Below are 11,251 nucleotides of genomic sequence, written 5' to 3' on the forward strand. Positions count from 1 at the left end.
TGGTGATGATGAAGATGATTACAATGATAATGGTGATGATGATGATGGTGATGGTGATGATGGCAAATCTCCACCAAATGTTTAGCACAGTTTGCAATACTGTAGTCCAGCTTCATATTCAGCTCTGAACTGAATGACTAATATAACAAGAAGTGTAGGCAGTCCCATGTCCTGATGGCTTCATACTGGACTCCATCACTTCTGAATGAGTCTTACCAATTTCCTTTGTTTTATTTACATTGTACTCTACTCCTTTCCTTTATGTTTATGACTCCTGTTCATCTTTCCAAAACCCAAATTTCAAATGATGTGTAAGAGTTGTACTAAAAGTATAATCATTGTCAGTAGAAGGAAAATAGTGAGCAGGCAAATAATTCTAATTGTTTTCTTTACCCAATCAGGTCTTCTTGATGACATTCATTTACTTATTTCTCTATTACTTCATTCAATCAATCAATTATTCATCATGTAGTGATCAATCCAATTCTTGATTTAAAACCCTTCCTAAACTGGCTCTCAGTTTCATCATGAGAATTATTTGAAATCATCTGTCATCAGGCAAATTAAGATCCTGCCCAGCTGCCTTGGTGGCTTTTCTCTACCCTGGATCTTCTGCTGGTTATATTTTTTCTCATGAATACTTTCATTCACAGCTTGCACTCCATTCTCATGTTCACCTGTTTGAACCATTCACTTTCTTCATAGTTCACTCAAACCATGACACTTTGTTTAATTGTGTAGAATCATTGTGTGCAAGGCATTGTGGTAGAATAAAGATATATAAGTCAGAATCTCTGACTCTGAATATCATAGATCAAGAACAAGAAAGTAATTTAGAGAGTTGTTGTCCAAGCTTCCCATGTTACAAATGAGGAAGCCGAACCTAGAGAACTCACGTGACTTTAATTGATCAATAAACATTGATTAAGTCCCTTTTATGTGTCAGGTACTGTGCTAAGTGCTAGGGATACAAAAAAGAGGCAAATGATATCTCCTGCCCTCAAATAACTTCCAGTCTAATGAATTTGTCCAAAGTTGTGCAGGTAGCACAATGTTAGGATTGAAGTGAAGTCATTTGACTTCCAATCCAGCCTGCTTTTCGTCATATGTTATCTAGTTGGAAAAATAAGGAAGTATACAAAATACCACAAAACCAAAGATTCTTTTGTAAGGACTATAGCAATGGCAGAAAGCAATTTAGGAGCACCATTATATGACTGCTGGGCACTGGGCCTAGATTCCTTTTAGTAGCCAAACATGACAAGCATTTGGGTCTTTCTTTGCTGTTGGACAGGTGTCTCTAAATGTTCACATGGTGCAAAATAATTTCACATGTTTGGTGCAAGACTGGAGTCTGGGATTTTGCCAAGCATATCTTTTATGCAGTATGGCTTGGAAAATTTTCTTTGGCTCCGCCTCTAACAATTCTTGCCTTTAACCTGCTTCATATTCCTCTGTCACTGACGGCTTTTTATTTTTGTTGTGGTTGTTTCAGTTTGGTTCGTGGTTTTTGTTTATTTATTTGTTTTTTTTTTGTTTTGTTTTTAAATGTTTTAGATGATTCCAATTGAGTATTTATTGGTGTGGTGCACACTATTTTTGCTCATTTCCATTTTATACAGAATGGCCACTAAGGTCCCTTTCACTTCAGAGGTGCTGTGGTTTTGTGGTTACTTCTTCTATGTTACTATAAAAATACTAATCTTTTTAGCCAAGAGAACTCTGAATGTTTTGTATCAGCTAGAGTTGCCTTAATCATCATTTTTTTTTTCTCTCTGCAATCCACAAATGATAGCACAAAGACAATCTGTTGTGAGTTTTCTGACTCTATCTTTCCCCATTGTTACAAGGGCAAAAATGAGAAGACTAGACATGTTGTGTTACATGCAGGGTTTAGTTATTTCAACACACAGGAAGATGCAGTGTTGTGAGATTAGAATTTGTTAAGCATGCCATAGGGAACAGGGAACTGATCAGTTTCCAAAGTTGCTTTCCTTATATGCTAGAATATTTCCATCTATTGATTGTTACTCCATGATGTGAGAGACTTCTTTCATAACACTACTTTTGGTCTGGATTGATCAGAAGGACCTTTGTTTTGGCTAACATAAAACATGATATAGTAATGGATATATCAAAAGATTTCATTATAAGGCAAATTTTATCTGAGACAGTTTCCTACTACTGAAAAATTAGCCTGATTGTGACAATTGGGTATATGATTTTATTGATAGGGAGAGCTCACAATATGGGAAATCCATACACAAATGCAGGTGGGCAACTCATCTGTAACTGGGAGCAGTTGAGAGGTGCCTAGAGTTCTGAGCAATTGAGAGACTTGTGCAGTCAGGTAGATAATGAATGTCAGAGACACGACTTGAAGCCAGGTCTTTCTGACTCCAATGCCAGTCCTCCAAAGGTTATGCTGTTACTTTTCTACACATGGCTATTGGGGAAAGAGTTTGCTGCAGTTGAAAAATGCTGAATTTTTAAAGTCTCTGGGTGGGAATTCTGGTTCTACCACTTCCAATCTGTGTCATCTCCAGCAAATCATGTGCTCCCCTCCCCCCACTCTGAGTCTCAATTTCTCTGTCGAATAAGTGGTCTGGACTAGTTCCAGAGTAAGTTCTCTTCCAGTTCTAAAATTATATAATAATATATATTTATATATATTATTATAATATTTATAATATAATATTTATAATAATATATTATATTAATAATTATAATAATATAATATTTATAAATGGGTTAATGATTATCAAGGGATTAGAACAATGATGTATAATGGAAAGAACACAAAATTTGGAGCCAGAGTCTCTATATGAAAATCTCACCAATGTTAGTACATTTTCTAAATTTCTAGGCACTGTATAAATGTCAGTTTTTGTTTCTACCTGAATGACATGGCACAAGTCACTTGAATCCTCTTGAATATCATCATCACCTTTATGTAATGAGTAGGCTGGAATTTATGAGCCCCAATGTCCTTGGAGTTTTACATACTAAGAAGATCATGAAAACTCAAATAAAACTTGCTATAATATTTCTATTTATTATTCACATGGTTTCTTTGGTTAGATAGTCTAAATAAGGCTTCATCATATGAAACGTGTGTCAAAATGAAAATAAAAAGGAAACGGAAGTATATGATATTCCATTGATAGAATTGACAAACACATTTTCTGTTCATAACAAATAAAGTCACAGAAAGAAAGAGCTGGAAGAGGCTTCCAAGCTCCATCAGGTGATAGGGAAAAGAGTCTGGATTCAGAGTCATGGGATTTGGTACTGAAGCCTGGCTCATCTACTAGCCATCTGTGTGGGGTTGGGCCACCACTACCTCTGAAGCACTCACTTCCATGATATGAAAAACCAAAGGAAAAGAAGGACTCAGAGTCTGAGGGAAAGAAGGACTCAGGCTGAGAGCTTTCAGCCGCTGCCCTACAGGGTTTGAGCTGCTCTGAATGAGCAGCTTCCTCATCATTTCCAGGAATTGGTACATTTCTCAGTCTTATTGAAGTTAGCCAGTGAGGAAGACAAAACAACCTCCCAAGCAAACAGCTATCAGTAAAAAGAATGTGTGTGTGTGTTTTTGTGTGTGTATACACACGTGGAGTATATGTGTGTGTGTATATATATACATATATATATTTATACTTATATATACACATACATATATGTGTGCATGTAGATGGATAGAGAGTGTGTATATGAAATTAAGTTATAATTACCATACTACCTTGTAATGCGAATGCAAATTTGGAAGATCTTCCCTGCCCCTAGGCTAAAGTGCACCTGGAGCATGGGGTGGGAGGCTTGTTTTTCAGTAGATACTTTTGCATTGGGTAGTGGGTCCAGAAGGTTGTTACATTCTCTGACCCAGGAGAAGGCTATATAATTCCTGATGTGAGGCTTTGCTTTGGAGCTCACTTTGAGAAGTGTTCTGTGATTTGATCAGATGAGACTCTGGGAAGCCGTTGTTGAGAGCCCCCCAGCTTTGAAAAACCCAGATATTGATTTGGTATGGATGTCATGGTTGGACAGTTTGGAAATCTGTCTACTTGGTCTGTTTCTGTCTTGATAATTCTGTCTGTATACTCTGAAGTTCGGGGTGCTTACCTTTTTCCCCTGAACTAGGTAAATGATATATATTTGACTGATTAAAGTAAGCTTGTTAACCCATTTTGAGTTGCTTTCCTTTAACAAAGCATATCTAAGAAGCTGTGTCTACAGCCACCCTGGGGACACTGGGGTGATTACTGCTACATACCTTTGAAGAGTTAAACAAGGAAGTGTAGGTTACATATCCCGCAATTCAACGATCTCTCCTTCCTTCTGCTGTGGCTGCCATTGGAGCTACGTGCTGCAGCCATGGCTATCTGGTACCCAATGGTCATGGGCCTCAACAAAGGCCACAAAGTTATGAAAAAATTTCGAAGCCGCGACACTGCTGCCACCTTGGGCGCTTGACCAAACACACAAAATTTGTGAGAGATATGATCCGGGAGGTGTGTGGATTTGCCCCTTATGAAAGGCGGGCCATGGAATTATTAAAAGTCTCCAAGGATAAACGAGCCCTTAAGTTCATCAAAAAAAGGGTGGGAACTCACATCTGAGCCAAGAGGAAGAGAGACGGGCTCAGCAATGTCCTAGCTGCCATGAGGAAGGCTGCTGCCAAGAAGGACTATACTGGACTCTACCAACCTTCCCCACTTACCCAATAAAGATTTGACAAATTAAAAAAAAAGATTCAAACAGGAAGCCCAACTATTATATTAGATTCTCCAAAGTCACATTTGGAGAGCTTAGAACATCTATCTGTGGCCTCCTCTATGTCTTTCAGGATTTATTTCTATCATTATGAAAACTCACCTTAAAACTGCCCCACACTCATCCTCCTTAATTATTGGTAAACCTAGTTCAGTTGTAGTGGAAAATATTCTGAATTCATAGTAATTATATTTAAACTTTTGGGGATTTCTTTACATAGATTTATACATTATTAGCAATAGGGTATCTTTCCTGCAAAATGCAAGCATGCTGAAGTCTCCACACATGTACAATTTCTTTCATCTAGTGTGTATAAAGTATGCTTTATGGTTCAATATAACACAACTTTTCTTTTCTATGAGATTCCCTTTTTATTTTTTATTTGTCATCAATAGGTCTTTCCGAATTTGAAGGGGCCTTATCAGTCATCTGACCTGATATGTACCTACACAGGATCCACTCTCAACCATATGGAACAAAAGGGATTCCTTGAAATCTCCCAGATGTTTTCCTCCCTATCCCTCACTCATACCACAATTCCTAGCAAATAGTGAGTATTTACTAAAGGCTTATTGATTGGTTGGGTGGATGGTTGATGAAGGGGAGCACACTCCCTCCCAGGCACCACTTTGGGATAGTTCTAATTGTCAGGAAGCTTTTTTTCTCCTTCACATCAAGCCTAAATTTGTGTCTTTGTAAATTCCCCCTTTCCATTGATTGATCTTAGTTCCACTCTCGGAAACCAATGAAGACAAGTCTAATAGCTCTCTCCCACATAATAGCCTTTCAAACACTTAAAGACAACTATCATTTCTCCTTCTCAGATCATTTCTCCTTCAGGCTAAACTGCCTCCATCACTTCAAAAGTTGCTTCTTTGTACTTTCCTTAGCCATTTCCCCATCCTAGCTGCCAACCTTTGAGTCCTATCTCAATTAAGAATACTCTTCCTTAAATATCTTTCTCTGAACTCAGGAATGTGATTTTATTTCCCTTTGGGGAAGAGAGGGAAGACCAGCAAATTAAATAGAGAGCATGTTGGTTCCAAGTCCATTCCTGGTGCTCCATAAATCTATGACAATTGATGACTTAGTTTTCTGCTCTCCTTCAGTAATTCTTTTCCCTGGTAAAGTGAAGGACTTGCATTAGATAATGCCTCAGGCTCCTATTAACTCTGATTCTATGATCCTTTAAAATAAACAGATTAAGGAATTTGATGACCAAACAATTGCACTGGGACATCTAGGTGGAGCAGTGAATAGAACACCAGCCCTTGAATCAGGAGAACCTAGGTTCAAATAGGACCTCAGACACTTAACACACACACACATACACACACAAAAATAGCTGTGTGACCTTGGACAAGTCACTTAACCCCAATTACCCTACCTTCCACCTCCAAAACACACACACACACACACAGCAAAGAATCAAATTATCTGTTCCTGGAATGGTGTAGGTCTCAGCTTTTATTTTTCATTAAATGTCAAATGAGAAAAAAAAATGTGTATGTGGAGTACACATATACAGATATATATCATATGTATACACACATTATAAAGATCATTACTTCAAAATTGTTTTTACAATGGGACTACTTGGGATTTCCTTGGAAATATGAGAGAGAAAAATAGATGTAGGTCTGTATATACACACACACATAGAAATAATTTGATTTAACAACTGAAAATGTTTCTTCCTCACTTTCTATATGCATGGAGTCATCCAGGTGGTGCAGTGGGGAGAGGACTAAGCCTGGAGTCAGAGCCATGGGTTGCAATCTGGCCTCTGACACTCACTAGCTGTGTGGCCATGGGCAAACGCTTTACCTTCAGGTTCTTTCAACTCTAAAATGGGGGTTATAAGCAGCTACATCTCATGGCCCTCATGAGGATCAAATGAGATATTTTAAAAATCCTTAGCACGGTGCCTGGCACATGGGAGCCCTCTGTTCTCCCTTCCCTACCAATGAGCCTCATGCCTTTCCTAAGAGAAGCGTGGAGAGGGAACCACAAGTCCAGCAAGCCTTTCTTGCCTCTTCTACTTGGTCAGATGGGGAGCTTTGAGTCAGTGCTTCTTAAGCCCAAGTCAGCTCTAAATCTCTCATAACCTAATCTTACTCTGGAAAACCAATAATATGGGACAGGTAGCCTATGTTTCCTTGACAGATGACAGATGATGGGGTGGGGAGCAGTGAAAGAAAAGTCTCGGGGCGGCCAGGTAGCACAGTGAGTAAGAGCACCGGCTCCAGTGTTGAAAAGACCTGGAGATCGAATCCCGGGCTCAGACACTTAGCACCCACCCAGAAACACCTGGCCGTGTAACCTTGAGCAAGTTACTTAACCCCAATTGCTTAGGGGCGGCCCGGTGGCTCACTCAACACCACACCCAGTCCCATTTCTGGCCGTGTAACCTTGAGCAAGTTACTTAACCCTGATTGCTAAAAAAAAAAAAAAAAAAAAAAAAAAAAAAAAATCGTTTAAAAAAAAAAAAAAAAAAAAAAAAAAAAAAAAAAAAGTCTCGTTTAAACACCACACATTGAAACCCATTGAATTCAATGAACCATCTATGAAATGTTTGCTATGAGGAAGAGTGGGCAGTGAGGATACAAAGAAAACGGCTGTTCCCTATTCCCAAAGAGCTCCTATGACAGAGCACACGTAAATGTGCTGTTGAAGAGGTTGGGCATAAAATGATGAGGTTTGGGTTAAAGGTGCTAGAGACCCCAAAACGCCAGCAAGCTGGGTTCTCCCCAATGAATTTGGCTCAGTCAAAGAAAAGCAGAGTATTAAAAGAAGTTCACCATATTGGGTAGACTCTTAAGGAGCCTAGGTTTCTGTAAGGCTTGTATTGGAAAATTATATGGCACTCTCACACCACAACAGAAGAGGACTTTGGGGAGGGTCTTCAGGAGAAGTCAGATGAGGTCAATGAGTGATTAAGGGTGGGAAGTTGCTGGAGCTTACCTTGAGACTACTGACTATGGTGGGCCAGGCCAGTTCAAGAGTGGATTGGTATTTTGATAGTCTCAAGGGTGGGAAGGCTAGTAACAGAGGTTTGGGCCCAGCCACAATATAAGGCTTATGGCCTCATGCAAATGCCTCATCAAATAGGACAATTTAATCAGAATTCAATGGGGGTTCCCAGAGCCTGTACCTCAAGGACTCAAGGAGAGCTCAAGGGGGCTCACAGAGCCCATACCTCATTAGGGTCATATAAAAGAAGTTTTAATTTGGAGCTGGGTTCAAACCCTACCTTTACAACTTATTACCTTTATGATATTGGACATTTCAATGAACCACCAGGTCTTATTATCCTCATTTGAAAATTGGAAGAGGGGCAGCCAGGTAGCACAGAGAGTAAGAGCACTGGCCCCAAAGTCGGGATGACCTGGGGATCGTATCTGGGCTCAGAAAATTATCACCCACCCAGAAACACCTGGCCATGTAACCTTAAGCAAGTTACTTAACCCCAATTGCTTAAAAAAAATGGAAGATACATAAACCTAATTCCGAACTCCCTGGATTGTTGTGGGAACCCAATCTAATGTGTGTGAATCTGTATGTGAATCACTTTAGAAACTTGAAAATGCTCTGTAAATGTTACCTTTCATTCTGTATATACCTGTCATCCCATGTCAGGTACCTGCATATGGACATGCCTCAAAAAGTACAGCTCACTCTACATCTGTCATCGATACGACATGCATTAAGGGCATCTGTCAATATTTTTTGGAGTAATAGTGAAGGTCTAAGTGAAAATGTCTGCAAGCAAGAGAAACATCACTTAAGGGTGAGGGTGGGGGGAAATTTTGTCCCAGCACTTGTTAGAATTAATTTGGAGCTTGTATCCAGGCCCCTGCCACTAAATGGCAATAACTTTCAGGATGTGTGACACAACCTCCTTTGATTTATCTGTCCACAATTCTGTTAGGGCAGGATCCAACTAGTAAAGTATTGGATTGCACTCTCCTGAGCTTTCCCTCTCTCACATGAAATGGGATGTTTATCACAGCTCCAACTCCCTAAAGAATTCTGGGAACTTTCTCCTCCCCTACAGCATCACCAATATCTACTTATGGAAAAGCCAGGCAGAGTAAGTTGGGAGAATCCACCTGCCGTGAAACTTCTTTTAGAATACCTCAACAGTTCAGCATTTGAAGATAAGTTTCTTGTGCAGGACAGCTGTGTTGCCAGTGGTAAAGCCTTTTAAAGTTGCCTTTTTTGAGACCTAGTCTCTAGGGAATCTGGATTTTTGGCTTAAACAGTAGTCTTTTGTGGAGTGTGTGTGTGTGTGTGTGTGTGTGTGTGTGTTTCTCTCTAACTTCCTCTGTACCAATTCTTCAAAAAAAATTCAAGAACCAGGTAAAGAAGGCATTGTTTCAGTACTTTCTGAATTAGCAAACTATGTCCCTCCCTAAAGCGAAACTGTACATAAGGACATGCTTTACTTTAAAGGTCTCAGCGTGTACTAAAGCTGTCCCTTTGATTCTTTTTTCTTCCAGTTATAGAATCTCCATAGTACATCTATAGTAAGGTCTGTCCATCATGCTTTGTGTATTGAGATCCTAAAGTGTGCTAATTACCTTGGCTGGGAATCAGAATCTGATCTACTGTGCCAGGAATAAGACAGTAGGTCCTTAGGATGCATCAACTCCAAAAGCTAGCCTTCAGCTTGTTAAATCACCAAGCCAGCTCCTTTATCACAGGACTCTTTATGTCCCTAGAAGCCAGGAAAGATTTATGGAGCTGTTTACAATTACAAGAGATGCTGAATAGGCAAGAACAGCCACCTCAACTAGCCACCAATGGTGGTGGAAGAATTAGTTGTTTACTAGACTAGGAATGTCTGAATTCAATCAAGTAACTCAATGTGAGGGTGCTGACTCTTCTCAGCCTTTATGGAGGGTGATGAAATCAACAAACTCTAGAAATGGGCTGAGATTTTTTCCTGATTAATCATTTAAATATTTAAAGCAAAAATGATCATTTTGGTTACTTCCACTTACAGAGTAATAATAAAGTTTTCAATTGCAAGACTGGGCAACATTCTTTTATATTGCCAGGTTTTCAAAAGATAATTCTTATTGCCAAAGAAAGCTTCAAGCTTCTTAGCAGACCATTTTTCAAATCTTTATTAAATCTAAGAACCCACTTGGATACCCATTTTTCTCCCAAATGTTGCATAAGTAATGATTTCCAAAGTTGAAAAAAGATTGAGCCATATTTTCCCCATCATCCTATCAATGACCAACCTTTGCCTGAGATGTCAGAACATTTGAATTTTTAATAAATCTTGCTTCAAGTCTTCATTCAGTGGAATTCATATTAACAAGATTCCATGAATATTACAAATGATCATTTTTCTTGTTAGTAGAAAGCTATTCTCTAATTGTGAAAAAAAAGAGTTTGCCCACATCTGATTTGCTTATTCCCTGAGCAAAATTAGAAAGAATCAATGAAATTGTACATTAACAAAATGTTTCATTTAAGTCCATGAAGGAGCAGAAGCCTACTCTCAATTAGAGCTGGCTTTGGTATCTGGGCACTGCTAACAATAACCACATTATTCTCCTCTCCCTCCCTACCCCCTCTCCCTCTCTGTCTCTGTATCTCTCTCTGTCTCTGTCTCTCTCTCTATCATCTCTGTCTCTGTGTCCCCTCTCTCTGTCTCTCTCTCTGTCCCTTTCTCATACACATGCACAATTTTTATTAACAAATTCATTGATTCAACAGACAACTTATCTCCATCCTTTCCTATGTTCCTCTCAGAAAATCCTCATACTTTTTGCTCTTCTATTCATGATTCCTCTGCTACAAAAGGTCAGATCTGTGACATCTCCTTTCAGTTAAACAGTGTGACTCCATAAGTGTTTACTAAGTGCTTACTATGGACTAGACACTGAGTAGACAAAACTCAAACATAACTTCTCTCTGTCCTCATGGTGCATATTCTACATGGGAAGGGGTAAGGGTGGGAGGTACCAAGATGACACATAGAAAGTGTGTGTGTGTTGGGGGGAGGTGCACAAAGTAAATAGTTTATTTAGGAAAGATGGGGAACAACATTAATTGACTGATAGAAAAGCCTCAATAGCAGGTATTCCTTGAGATGAGCCTTGAAGGAAACCAGATTTTTCCAGAGGCAGAGGCGAGGTAAAGAAATCCTTCACCTGGCAGGAGGCCTGTTCAGAGGCCCAAGGGTAGGAGATGGAATGTCTTGAGCAAAGCCAAAGGAACATATTTTCACTAACATGGACAAGGCAATAAGTGGAATCAAATTATTTGCCCTGAGGTCTGAGACTGTCAGCACAATGCCTAACAACTAGTAAATATAATATATGCTGGCTGACTATTATACTGAAAAAACAAGTTCTGGGTTCAGTAGGAACCATGGCACTTATTAGCATAATTGTTTTAAAAGTTGAAAAATTTATGAGAAACACTTGTTTTCCTGTCCACAACTTGTAGTTGGATGAAT

General features: G+C 39.2%; 1 long non-coding RNA gene across 1 annotated transcript in view; it reads right to left on the reverse strand.

Moving 5' to 3' along the window:
* The window catches only part of LOC138164774 (uncharacterized), a 406,420-nt gene extending 399,123 nt beyond the window's left edge, over positions 1-7,297 (reverse strand). Inside the window, exon 1 of the long non-coding RNA XR_011169171.1 lies at positions 7,204-7,297. This is a non-coding gene — a long non-coding RNA (uncharacterized lncRNA). The remainder of the gene's footprint in view (positions 1-7,203) is intronic.
* Positions 7,298-11,251: the final 3,954 nt, after the last annotated feature.

Source organism: Petaurus breviceps, unplaced genomic scaffold (assembly GCF_028583685.1).
Source record: "Petaurus breviceps papuanus isolate PSGF00001 unplaced genomic scaffold, PetGlider_PUasm1.0 207, whole genome shotgun sequence".
Taxonomy (NCBI): Eukaryota; Metazoa; Chordata; class Mammalia; order Diprotodontia; family Petauridae; genus Petaurus; species Petaurus breviceps.